We start from the raw sequence: 13,795 nt of genomic DNA on the forward strand, positions 1-13,795 counted from the left end.
CAGAGGGATCCAAACCTCAAGTACTGGTATTTAGTCACACACATCAAAACAAACACAAGTGTTTATTTCCAAGTCAAAACAAAATAGTAATTTCAGTGAGGAAAAAAAGAAATCAGTCTACATTGTGTCGTCTCTGTGGATCCGGCCACAAAATTTCATCTACATCACATGCAATGTCCTCTAGTCCAAGGCACCGGGGAAATTATCTTCTGGAATGGTGTATCCAGGCCTGACATGATGCCTAGTCAATATCCTAACATGCCTCCTCCATTGCCTGTAAAAGGGCTATGCGTTGATGGGGATGACGGTCATAGACCTTTCAGCGCCAGGCAGAGAAGAACTCTTCAGTTGGATTCAAGAATGGAGAGTATGGGGGGAGGTTGAGTACAGTGAAGGGTGGGTGATCTGTAAACCAGTTGCGGACCAAAGCAGCCCTATGGAAACTAACACTGTCCCATATGATGATGTATCTGGTCTGCTCTAGTCTCTGAACATTAGTGAGCATGTCATGTAAGGCGTCCAGGAATGTAATAATGTGTGCAGTGTTATATGGGCCCAGGGTTGCATGATGGTGAACAACACCATTTTGACTTATAGCTGCACACATAGTTAATGTTCCTGCCACGTCTCCTCGTCAAAAGGTACTCTGTAGATTTGTTTCATTCGGATTTTGTTGCGGGCAAGTACACGACCCAATACAGAAATGCTCACATTTTGTATGTTTTGCCCCCAGCATCTGGTCGTCTAGCAATTCTGTAAAGTAACAATTTCAGTGTTTTTACATCTATGGTATTGGTGTGTTTCTCATTAGCATATGGCAGTGCTACAAATCTTTGTGCAAAGTGACTGTACTAACCGATTCTCATTTTGAAATGTCCTTATGATGCTTGCTACAGTGTAGCGGCTCAAGTTAGGCTGGACCCGTTGGCCAGCTTCCCTCAGGGTCATTCCATGGTTGATTACATGGTCCACTATTGTAGCTCTGATGTGATCAGCAATTCTATTTCTTACTCTTCTTACCCTTCCTCTCCCCCCTCCTCATCCTCCTCTTGCTCCTCCTTGTCCTCTTCCTCTAACTTCACCTCCTTGTCCTTGTCGTCCTCTTCGTCCTACTTCTTCACCTCCACATCCTCTTCCTCGGCCTCCTCTACTTCTCACTCTTCTCACTCTTCCTGCTCCCTCCATTGTACTCCACACGGACAGCTTACCTGTAGTTTTTACATGTGACAGTGTGCCAGACAGTTGGTAAAGTAGTGTAAATAATAGCCATAAATGTGTATAGTTTTGCTAGGAGTGTGTTGATCATTTGGAAATTGAGTGTAAAGCAGTGAGTTGTGTTTACAGTTCTGCAAAAAGAGTGCTGTGCAGTGGATTGTACCTACAGTTTTGCAAAGTGTGTGTTACAAAATGGCAAACTGAGTGCAAAGCAGTGTTTGTGCTTTTAGTTTTGCAAACTCAGTGAGTGGTTTTAGTATTAATAGTTTTAGAAATTGTGCTATAAGAATCACAGTTAGGGTTTAAGCACTCAGAAAAAAACTGTAATGTAAACTTAAAGCCTCAACAAGTGTTCATAACATTATTTAACCACTGGGAGGCAGTACAGCAATGGCAATAGGAACCATGTTAGGTCTCTGAAAGCTAATTTTATTTTTTTATTTTTTATTTTTTTTTTGTTAGAAAAACACACTATTTCTGAGAGTATTTTTATGCTATATTTAGATTATGCATGTTATGCATGTAAGTGTTATTAAACACAGGGGACTTGGGTGTTAGGCCTTATGCAGAAACACCTCTTCTGCTATGAACTCCCACATAAACCTCCTGTTAGTTTAAAATGTTGGTAAATGTATGGAACATTTTGCAGTTACCAAGACATTACTATAAGCTATTTGCTATATAAGAATGTTTGTTTGTGGGAGACACCACCTTCCATCTGTTGCACATCTCCCTGACTGATCTATAGAGACAGAGCATCACTGAGGTTACTGAACTGAACCTGGAGCAGAGCTTTGATCTGTCTGTGTGTTTGGTGTTGGTCGCTCTGAACAGAACCATCTGATTGTTGTCTCACAATACCCACAGTGGGACATTCACAAGCAGTCCATTCATTCATTAGCTCACCAAGAAGGAGGGAATTTATGCAGCATGGTTAACATTCATCGGAGGGGTGCATATATTAAAATACATTTGTGTGGAAGCATCTTTTAATGATGCCCTTGGAGTTTGGTTTTACACCTGAATGATTTTTTATTTAAAAAAGAAAATCAACACGTATCATACACATCATAATCATGGCTTGTGTTGTTGTTGTTTTTTAAGAATAGAAATCAGTGTTCTTGTCACACAGTCTCAGCCAGACAACATTTGTACATTTGTTCATTATTTGTTTGCAGCCTTCAACGCTTTGATCTCTCCGTTTCTACTGCTGGAATATGCGGCTGCAATGAAAGAGAGAGAAAAACAAAAACAAAACACTTTTCAACTCAGATATTTCATCCATAATGTAAAAATGCAACATCCTAGTAAGCAGGAAGTAGAAAAAAATCAACATTTAATTAAAAGAAGATGTTAATTGTGATATTTACTCCAGTTTGATGTCCGCTGCCTCCTGAGAAAAAGGTGTGTCTATTTAGATCGCGAACATGCAAATTACTCAAGTCAAGAATAAGTTCTTTTAATAATCTACCCTTTTCATTTGAGTCATCTAAGGCTGTCTTTGTCATTTCAGCTTGAGATGAAAAAATAATCAAAAAAGAGGAAAAAAGCCTGAATACACACACACACACACACACACACACACACACACACACACACACACACACACACACACACAGGCTCAAATAGTCTCCACAGACATAAACATGTGTCGGCTGTTTTGTGACCTCGCTGTGACATGATGAATGACCAAATCAGAAGCGTAATGAAATGCTGCACAATCGCCTGCTGCTTCTCCGTGTATGCAGCCCGTGTGTGCACACATGTGTATGCGATGGTGTGCATGCCCAGGACTTTAATCAGAATCACAGGTGACCTGGCTTCTCACCGAGTCTCCTAGGTTTGACAAGAGCAGATAATTACCAGTGACCTCCCACCTAGTAAAATCAAACAAGGGCAGAAAAGTGAAGATAGTGGTGAGAAGAAATGACCTTGAAACTATATGGATTTACTCGCAGCTCCTCACCCGACTCCCTCTGTTGGTCTTTAACCTCCGACGCAGATTCTTAATCTGTTCTAATTTTTCATCCCTTCCTCGGTAGGTGTGGCGTTTCGATCACTGTCTGAGAAATACTTTGCTAGTTCAACTCTGTGAAGACTGGTTGCACAAGTTTAGGAATTCTAGCTCCATAAAAAAAAAACCCTGATCTCAGACCTCAAGCTGAAGGCTAGCAGATTTGTTTGCAGATTAGTGACAAGCTGAATCTGGAGATTCACTAGGTAGAGGCAGGCAATGGACGACAGAGCTGGGTAACTGGGTAAAAGGATGAGCTGGGCTTATTCTTTTAAATAATAGCTCATATTGAGACACAAGCAAAAGGTTATAGGTCACAGTCCTCTCAAATAAAACATGAAGTCGATCCTCAAAAGATTCAGACATGAAGACGTGCAGATAAGGCAAACCAAGGGGAAATTTAATTAAACCTGAGAATAAACTTAAGGCACTGAAGGGTTCAAGAAGGAAAATCAACCAATGTCCAAAATGAATCCAAAAACTGACAACAAAAAATTAATTATTGGAAAGATATGCAGGGGAGGATGGTGGACAGCAGATAAATTACCGACTGGAAATAAAAAGGAAAATAATTGTGAAAGAATACTCAGGTAAAATGAAATGCTGTGAGGGAGGGAATGTCAAAAACAGGAAAAATACACAAAAATGAAATGAAATAAAACACGACAGAAAACAGGAAGAAGTACAAAGAACTGGGATATACAGGAATCACAGGAGACACAGGGTAAAGTTAAACACACAGAAATATGAGGGTCTCCAACTTCCAGGGGGAAAAAAATCAACCAATAAAAACTACAAAAAGAAAAGAAAACCATATACATTTAAAATAAAAATATTTTTTGAATATTTGATCCTTTCAGTAAAATATTTAGAAACTCTATCATATGGTTATTTTATCGTCTGTATGCAGGAGCCTCCGTCACGGATGCTGTCTACAGATGTGACTGGTTAGTTCATGAACATGCTTCTCTGTCAGGGGAGTTTCATTCAGAATAAAACTGTAAAATCTCTGTCAGCTGTGCCTGGGGTAAAATTTCATAAGAATGACAAACCAGCCAAGCGCTGTCTCTATGTCTCTTTTTCTGCCGCTCACCAAACCCCCCCCCAAAAAACATGCACAGTCATGCTCATGCACTGTACACATGTGTAAACACACACTAAAGTACACAAACACGCACAGACTTATAAAGAGACAATCTCTGTCTCACGAGAAATGTTATTAATACCTGGCAGCCTTTAAAATGTCAGCTGATCTCAAACAAGACCCAGGTTATTTATGGATCTATCGCTTCTCATGCCTTTCTGGACTCAGGATATTTTTACTTTCAAAGTGTGTCTTTAGAAGTAGGAGAAAGAGGAGGAGGAAAAGGAGGAGGAGGAGGAAGGGGGAGATGAAGATGCAGTCAGACAGAACGGTCAAATGCTAGGAAAGGTGTGCGAGCCAGCAGCCAAAGAGATCAGCCAGTCAAACCCTGAGGAGGTGGTATTTTAGACAACACTCGGGGAAAAATGTCCCTTAAGATGATTCTTCCACTTCTGACACATGGCTGCGATCAAAGAGTTGCATTCAGAGATAAAAATACCACAAATGTGGGCTAATCACAAATCTGCATTCAGCCTTGATGGCTGCTCTCTAATATGAGCTGATAGGCTTTATTTACTCCACCTCTTGTGTACTACTCTTGTCTTTGCACTCCCTGTCCTCCTTTCTTGGTATTCACCTCCAGTCAGACACACACACACACACACACACTAGCTCAATCTCCAGAGCCGTTTACTCATTGAGTGATGATTGCCTGTTTAAACATCTGTCTTCACCAGTGTACACAGCTACACACACATACAAAACACACACACAACTGGTTGTCTATGTGTAGCCTTGTCATCCAATGGGCTCTATGGATTAAAGATATATACTTGAGATATTCTCTTTCAGTAAATCTAGTAAATCTACAGTACAATTAGACACATAGTTGGGTATCTGATTCTTGAATGCACCTGATCTGTTTATTGCTATAATTCTTCCATGCTGTGTTCCTAACTACCTCTCTCTCTCTATATATATAAGTCAGATTGAAAAAAAAAATATATATATATAACAAGTGAATGCTTAATAAATGCACCGCTTATGACTTGAAATATTCCACAATGCTCCCCGCAGCTCTATGGGAATTTTCTTATCTGTTTAGTGTTACAGGGGTAGGACTCTCATTGGTAGTGACAGGCTGCAAGTAGAAAAGTTCAGATAATCTCATTATACAATACCTGCCCAACACAAGATGACAGAAAGTCGAAGGCACTGACTAATGGGAGAATGTTGAAAGTTTTAGGCTGCAAGTTGACAGTGTGCAGCCATTTTCACACATGTAGCAAAGTCCCGAACTTTTCTACTATTGCTACCACATGTTGGTGCATGTGAGAGAGTAAATTTCCAACTCAGTTGGACTGGATATTAAATGGCTCTTACCCAGCAGACCACCTTCCACAAAAGTCAGTGTAATTTCTGATTTAGCTGTGAGAACAGTGCAAGTAATATCTGGTGAATTCACAGCCACAGAGTGAGCACCATGTGCTCCTCGTGCGTCACTCTGACCTCATGCCTGAAAACAGCTTTGGTCACACTTGCTCACTCTGAGCTATCAGAGAGGGTTCATTTATTAAAATTAATTATTAATTCATTTTCAGAAATTCTTCATTTCACAGATTCAACAAGTACTGGAAATATCCATGACATCAACAAGGTATTTTCTCCCAAAGAACTGCCACTCATTGGAGATTTTCTCTTTTTCATACCACTCTTTGTTAACCTTTGATCAGCAGTTTTTGAAGGACTGCCTGAACCAACTTAAAAGCAGTGTTAATTTTGACAGCAAATTGGTTTTAGTCACAGTCTTTTGACTAGAACATTTTAGTTTTAGTCGTAGTTTAGGCATCTATAGACTTTTAGTTTTAGTCTAAAAGAGTCGCTTAGATATTTTAAGATTACAGCAGATTAAATCTCAAGTTGACTCAAATATAAAGCATAAAAGTTTGTCATGTTTTCAACATTTTATTTTCCTTGACATCAGATGTGAAAGATGTGCCAACCTGATGCATGTCCACATGTCTACACTTCTCGTCCTCCAAAGAGTTGACATTTTGTTGTGTTTTTATGCAAAACAGGGAGTGAGGGAGCTAGTTGTGCTTTTCTAACCTTACTGCAGATTAGTTCTGATTGGATCAATTCCAAAACTTATCCTGCCTTAATTAGTTCTGATTGGATCTTGCCTCTCCAGAATATTTCTATCTCGTTTTTATTTGTTAACAAAAGGGTCTGTACATTTCATCATAGCTTTTGTCCTTGTGCATTAGGTCATTAACAAAAACTATGATGTAAATTGTTGGTTCAGCTAAATTAAAACTGTTTCAAAGCAACTTAAATCATCTTTCTTCTCCATTCTGATGCAGGTTTGAAGTTCAGAAGGTCATCTACATGCCTACTGGCATTGCTGCCCATATCACAGATTTAAAATTTGGGCTGAGCACTTTAACAGGTGTACCTAATGAAGTGACCAGTGTGTGTAAATACAAATAGTAAAGTGCTTTGGATATAAGTAGAAAAAGGAAGCCCAATTCTATCTAACTTTGAGGAAGAGACTCACAGTACTCCTAAGTGAGTTGTTAATACTTCCATTCCTTCTGAATGTGAGTAACACACACTGTAAAAAAAAAAAAAAAGTAATATAAAAGTATTTTACTGTGTATTTTACAGTTTTGTACTGTTTTTCTAGAATATCATTAAATTTACATAAATAGACTGATTTTACATTTCAAATGTAAATTAACGTAAAATCACTGTAAATGTAATAAAACACAATTTTCTTGTTTTTTAAATGTATCTGTCTGTACATATGCATATTTAGATTTTTAAAAACATTCACAAATGTATCATAATTTCACAAATATTTGTCCGTTATTTAAAAGATTGAACTGTTAAATTCAAATGTAATGCTATGGAAAAATGTATATAAAATGATTCTTATAAACTTTTTTTTTTACATCAAATAATTATTATTATTATTATTATTGTTATTTAGGGCGATCGTGGCTCAAGAGTTGGCAGTTCGCCTTGTAATCAGAAGGTTGCCGGTTCGAGTCCCGGCTCGGACACGCTCGGTCGTTGTGTCCTTGGGCAAGACACTTCACCTTCCACCTACTGGTGTTGGCCAGAGGGGTCGATGGCGCGATATGGCAGCCTCGCCTCTGTCAGTCTGTCCCAGGGCAGCTGTGGCTACAACTGTAGCTGCCTCCACCAGTGTGTGAATGTGAGAGAGAATGAATAGTGGAATTGTAAAGCGCTTTGAGGTTTCTCGAAAAGCGCTGTATGAATGCAATCCATTATTATTATTGAAACCAACTGTTAACTGTATATTTCTGTACATTTAAGTATTATTATTCATATTGCCGCATTCATTGACCTTGTTTATAGGTAATTTCATTGTTTAATCACATTAAAATGTTCCTAATTTAATGTTTAAAAGCACTTGGAAAAGGCAAAATCCCATGTAAAATTAAGGCAACAAACTGTATTGTCATTACTGAAAATAACCGTATTTTTATGAGAAAGTTATTTTCTGGTATTATTTTGGCGCCCCAGCTGCCAGAATATTACTGTTTTTTTAGGATTTTTCTTTTTTTACAGTGCAATCTATAGCTCCTAAGTGTGTGAAAGAGAGACAAAATAAACTCACAGCAAAGGAGGAAAATAAGCTTAACCTAAAACCCAACTAAAAGGAAACTAGCCTTTGGATCTGAGTAATTTGCAACTACTTGGAAGCGAAGTTTTCCTTTTCTTGCTGCAGTTTCATTTCAGATGTGATACTCATTTCTGAAATGTTTGAGCATGCAATGTCATGTTATGAATAAAAATCACTAACTTGATAAATTCCACTCAGAAGCCTCTCCACACTCCTGAAACTGCTCTCATTAACGTTTCCAGAGATCTTCTGATTGCTGCTTAATCATTCAGTTTAATGCCACTGCTGCTTACAATCTACAAAACAACTGGCTGACCACACAGACTTTAACTTCTAGTGGACACGTTTCTGTTAAAAGCATTTTGACATGCGAGTTCTTCTCTTGCTCTGCTCGTCCTGTTATGTCTTTGTTCTACAGTGCTCTTTTTGGGTTGCTTTCTTTTAATTTTGCATTTTTCCTTCAGGGCGCATAATTTGAAAGCATGATCATTTGTAAACGTAAAATTGCATCTAATTGCTATGCAGACGACACAGCTTTGTGTCTCAGTGGAACACAGAGATGCTGGCAACTTCACTGACACTGTGACCCGGATATTACTTCCTCCAGCAAAGCAAATTAAATTAAAGATTTAGATCACTTCTAACAACATTATCAGTACAAAGTATATGCAGCAGTCTCAATGGCAAAGGCTCTATTTTCATTCTAGTCTCGGAGCGGTGTTTTTTAATCATATTGGTATTTTTGCTTAGTCCACTTTTAGCTAAAACATCTCTGAAGGTTACTTGTGTTTCAGTCTTTAAACAGTTATTCTAACTCCTGCCATTTATTTTGCGCAAGCCGTTTCATCCTTGTGAAGTATTTATCTAAATTTGGGTGGATGACTGAATGTAGTGTAAAGCGCTTTGGGGTCCCTAGGGACTAAGTAAAGCGCTATTCAAATACAGGCCATTTACCATTTAAATTTATATGGATAATATTATCTGGTTTCGAGGTAGGCTTAGAGTCGAGAGTGGCTCAAGTTTAGCTGGTGGAGTATTATTGTAGTTCTTAATTTTTCTTCCATTTTAAGTCATTTTAAAGTATATTTAGGTTTTTTTTTATTTACGCACATGTCTGTGGTGTTGTATTACTGTAGGCTTGTTATTATTATAAAACACTTCGCTGAGCTTTTTCAAGTTTTTAGAGCATAAGCTCCTACGCTTGAGGTTGTACTCAATTTGTAAAGGTATTTCTGTCTTTAATACAATGTTAAGCCTGAAAAGATTACTGATATGAGAATAGCACACAGCAGAACAGTTAGTAGTGGGTGTCTTGGCGTTGACCTAATCACACCCTGAAGCATGGATGCAATCCTACATACAGTAAGAGAGAGATTGAGTGATGATAACAGATGTCTTTCTCCCAAGACTGGAACATACACGAGGATGCTGATGGAGGTGGAGCTGATTAATGTTAAGCAGACAGAGAAGTGGGGAGAGCAATGAGCGGTATCGGCAGAACACAGCAAATGTTATGTCGCATTAGTCATTTGTTCAAATACTCGAAAGGACCGGTGCTTAAATGAACCTGACAAAGACTTGGCCACCTAAACTGTGCCTTTTGAATGCTTATATCTGCCTTATAAAGATGCAGGAAATTAGCTCGGTAGTTACATTAGACCCCAAATGACATTAGAGGTAAAAAAGAAACTGCTTGATGCCACATCCCATGCCGGCAGTGCTGGCAGTGTCGTCTTATTATTATATATTCAATCCAGTTCAGTTACATTTAAATAGCACCAAATCACAACAACAGTTGGCTGAAGGTGCTTTATATTGTCAAGTAAAGACCCTTTGATAATACTGAGAAAACCCCAACAATCAGAGGACATCACTATGAGTAAGCATTTGGCGACGGTGGTAAGGAAAAACTCCTGTTTAACAGAAAGAAACCTCCGGCAGAACCAGGCTCAAGGAGGGGCCGCCATCTGCCACGGCCAGTTAGAGGTAATGAGAGGAAGACAGGACAAAAGACACACTGGGAGAGAGTCAGTGGTTATTAATAACTAACGATTAAATGCAGAGTGGTGTAAACACAAACGGAAGTGAAAGAAGTAAATCAAGAAGAAATGCTCAGTAAATCACAGGTAGCTCACAGCAGGTTTGGCTTATTACAGCATAACTAAGAGAAGAATCAGAGGTTCAGAGAATTTCTAATATAACAGTGAAGTCTCACTCTGATGTTTTGATAATTACAGTTCTACTCTTAGAAGGATTTTTTAGGAGTTTTGTTTGTAGTAGAATAGTAGAATACCTCTTTGCAAGTATGAGGGTCGTCACAACAACAGCATACAACTTTGAGCTCCTGATGGCAATGATCTGTTTTCCTACACATAGATGTTTCTGTTTTGATTTAACTACGCTTATATTAATTTAGTTATTGTATATAAATGGGTGCCACTGAAAAAAGTCCTTCGTCGTTTTAAATCCTTAACCAGCCAATCAGCATGCATTAGTCAGATGCTAGTGTTTTATAGCGTTTTATTTATTCCATATAAGAAAAAACTAAAGAACACATTATTGATGCTTTATTCACAAAGTTGCTTTTTTATTGATACCGGTATAAATAATGATTTTAGCTTCATTCTCATGTGAGTGCCCAGTATTAGCTGGAAATATCAGCTAATCGATGTATCATTCAGGCTCTAGCAAAAACCCTAACAAAGCGTATGATTTTCGCAGGGAAACACATTTTTTGGAAGTACACTTATTAGCTTTTAGAGTTAAGTGGTGAATGGACTGGAAATAATATAATTCCTTTTTATTCTAACTGAGCACCCAATGTGCTTTTAACCAGAATTCATGTTCACCAAGCCACGCAGTTCTTTATACGATGCCTTTGAGTGCTTTATAACTATGATGCACACACTCGCATAGAAGAATCAGGGATAACCTGGGGTTCACTGTCTTGCCGAAGGACACTTAAACATGGGCGTCCAAAACACAGACCTTTTGATTAGTAGATGGTCAGCTCTACTGGCAGAGAATGCTTCACTATTATCTGCTCGGCTGTTTCTTAAGCCAGTGCAATACTTTCAGCATTTTGATGGTGTTTCAGGATCCACTTATCATGAGAAGGTGTACATGATGGTCTGGGTGGATAGTCCACATGTACAGTGGATATGTGCTGCAGATAGTAGAGTGTGTCATTTATGAGAGTAGCTCCACAGCTTGAGTTGAGTGCATCAAGTGACTCACAGGCTTGGCTCTATAACTAAATATCTGTTCTGCTTTTTATAGAGCGTCATTGAAAAACAAGTTGCACAACTAACCCCCAAAACTGTTTGGCCTCCAGCACAAAAAGAGAATTTTCAGTGAAGATGCTGATTCACCAAATCTGCAGAGACCTTGGGATTGTTGCCTTTTTTCAGGTCTTTTTTTAAGAGCGCTGTCCAAGGTGCTTCATTGTTTTCTAGTTTTCTTTCACCATGATGACAACTACGGGTAAAGACATTTTCATAATGGTATGGATTCTCCTGGAACTTGCTGAAAACCAACAGACAGTGAAACTGTTCAATGAGCCTTTAAAATTATATAACAAATTATATTGCATATGGCCTTCTGATATGCCAACCCCTCCATCTATTTCCTTCTGCTTATCCAAGTCAGGCTTGCAGGGGGGACTCTTCTAGTTATCATAGGGAAAGAGATGAGGTACATCCTGGGCAGGTTGCCAGTCTGATGCACATTCACACCTATGGCCAATTTGGAATCACCAACTAACCTAACAACCATGTTTTTGCAGTATGGGGGTAAAAACCACAGAGAACCTATTCAGATAAGGCGAGAATGTGCAGATTTGACAAAGAAAGGCCCCAGCCTGGATTTGAAAACAACAGTCTGACGTCACGGTGTTAACTGCATCACCATGTCACCCTATATCAATCCCATTGGTAAATTTGTGACAAACCACTGTTGTAAAAAAAACAAAAAAACAACCTACCTGACAATAAAGTTCTTGCAAGGTTTAAATCAGATTGAAACAGTTTTATTAATTATGACAAAAAAAATATGTAAACGGTCTTTATTGCTGATAATTTGGCTCATGAGATTAATAATAATAAAAATAATAACAGTACCTAAACATGGCAGCTTATTTTCACCACTCATAGCCACATTTTTTTTCCCTTCTGTCAGTACCCACTGCTCAGAGGTTGACGCTTCACTCAACATCCTCATCACTGTTGATACCACACCAATCCATCTGTCAGTCTCCAATTTCAACTCCGCTCACTCATGACCACAAGATACCTAAACTCCTCCACTTGGGGTAAAAGCTCATCCCCACTCCAAAGTGGGCACTCCACCTTTTTCTGGCTGAGAGACTTGGAGAGGCTAATTTTGATTGCTATCACTTCATACTCGACTGGAAACCACAGGAGTGATAGGGGGAAGTCGCCTTCTGGTAAAGCCAAAAAGCAGAGGTGATCCTCACGCCACCATAGCGGAGACCCTCTGTCTCTTGGCTACATGTAGAAACTGTGTCCATAAAAATTATGAGGAGAATCTGTGACAAAGGGCATCCCCGGCAGAGTCCAACTCCTACCGGGACCAAGTTTGACTTACTGCTGGTGATGCGAACTAAGCTGTCACCATACAGGGAGAGAACAGCTTCAAACAATGGGCCAAGTACCCCCATTCTCCCACAGAACGCCCCACAGGACACCCCAAGGGGACTTGGTTAAAGGCCCTTTCCGAGTACACAAAACACAAGTAGACTTGTTGTGCAAACTCCCACATTTCCTTTAAAATCTTCTGACAGATATAGAGCTTTAAATGATCTATGTTCATTTGATGAGCAAACTAGTGTATTCATGCCATTCCCAATCCCGGATAAGTGGGAGGTTTGCATCAGGAAGGGCATCCAGCATAAAAAAATGTGCCAAATCAAAAATGTGAATCCATCCACTGTGACGACCGCTTGGGAAATAACAGAGCAGTTAAAAGTACCACAATGAATTAATCTGTTACTAAAGAGTCTATATAATCGGTCTGTTGACAATCCCTGAGAATGAGTACTGTATTAGAACAAACTGCATATAACATAAATCCTCCGTGGCAACACACAAAATAGTAGAATTAATTATTTGCTTGTCAGCCAGCAAGCTTTTCTCTTTCAGTAAACACAATTTTGTTACTCACTGAATCAATCTGAGTTAATCTGAGGGCCTGATCAAGCTGCTGTCCAGAGAACATATGTTCCCAACTGGCTGGTTTACACACTGTCCAGCTGCTCACAGACAGACTATCCTTTAAAACATCTGTCAGCTATTGTCTCTTTCCATTTACCAGAGGTATCGCTGTATCTTCTACACACATCCCGCACAGATATAAACACCTCTGTCACCCGTCTTACATCTGAAGCACTCTATTTTAACACTTGTCTGTATTTATAGAGCAGAGTCGAAAGGCTTGTCACCTGACCAAGCTGCCGAGTGAGGAAAAAGAAGAAAACGGCTTTTATTAGAAGTGATGGTAACCTGCAGAAGACGGCACTCTGTAAAACTATGAAACGCCTGTCCCACAGCGTGAGTGAGAGAAGGGAGGGGGGCACAGTGAAATTGTTTCTCCTTCCTCTGCTGAAGTAATGTCAAAAGTAAGCCATGAAGAAGGGAAGAGACGTAAGAGGCAATCAGACTGTTTTCCCTCTATCTCTCCGGCCCTCAGCATTATTCACTACTTTCTCCTCTTGGCACAGCGATACACACTTATGCGTGTCAACATGATTCCATTCAACATAACTTAAAATGTTTTCCTCTAGCAGAACGAAAGGTCTGAGAATTATGATGGA

This window comes from Simochromis diagramma, unplaced genomic scaffold, assembly GCF_900408965.1.
Source record: "Simochromis diagramma unplaced genomic scaffold, fSimDia1.1 OVJJ01000402.1, whole genome shotgun sequence".
Classification (NCBI taxonomy): Eukaryota; Metazoa; Chordata; class Actinopteri; order Cichliformes; family Cichlidae; genus Simochromis; species Simochromis diagramma.